Source organism: Solanum pennellii, chromosome 12 (genome assembly GCF_001406875.1).
Source record: "Solanum pennellii chromosome 12, SPENNV200".
Lineage (NCBI taxonomy): Eukaryota > Viridiplantae > Streptophyta > Magnoliopsida > Solanales > Solanaceae > Solanum > Solanum pennellii.
In genome coordinates this window covers 48,883,885-48,884,358 of record NC_028648.1, presented here as the reverse complement: position 1 = coordinate 48,884,358, position 474 = coordinate 48,883,885, and positions in this window count along the sequence as shown.

Sequence of the window (474 nt, the reverse complement as noted above, 5' to 3'; positions counted from 1 at the left end):
TAAAAGGCTACACTTTTGGACTTTCAGCAACACTTTTTAAGGGATGACTTAAAGAAGCGTAACCTTTGACATTAGGCAACACTTTTTAAATGTTAACATCTTTGGCTACACTTATAAAGCATAGCCAAAGAGGTATAAGGGCACTCTTTTTTGCGATGCATTAACGACACCTATTTTTTATTAGACTACACTCAAAAAGTGTTGCCTTTGCAGTGTTATTGGTCACACTTACAAAGTGTTGCCTTTTATCGTTCATCTAGAGCAACACCTACAAAGTGTTGCCTTTTATAGGTCATCTAGAGCAACACTTATAAAGTGTAACTTTATGTCTCATCTAGAGCAACACTTATAAAGTGTAACTTTATATCTCATCTAGAGTAACACTTATAAAGTATAACTTTATATCTCATCTAGAGAAACACTTATAAAGTGTAACTTTAACATTACACTTTTGAATTGATATATATATATATA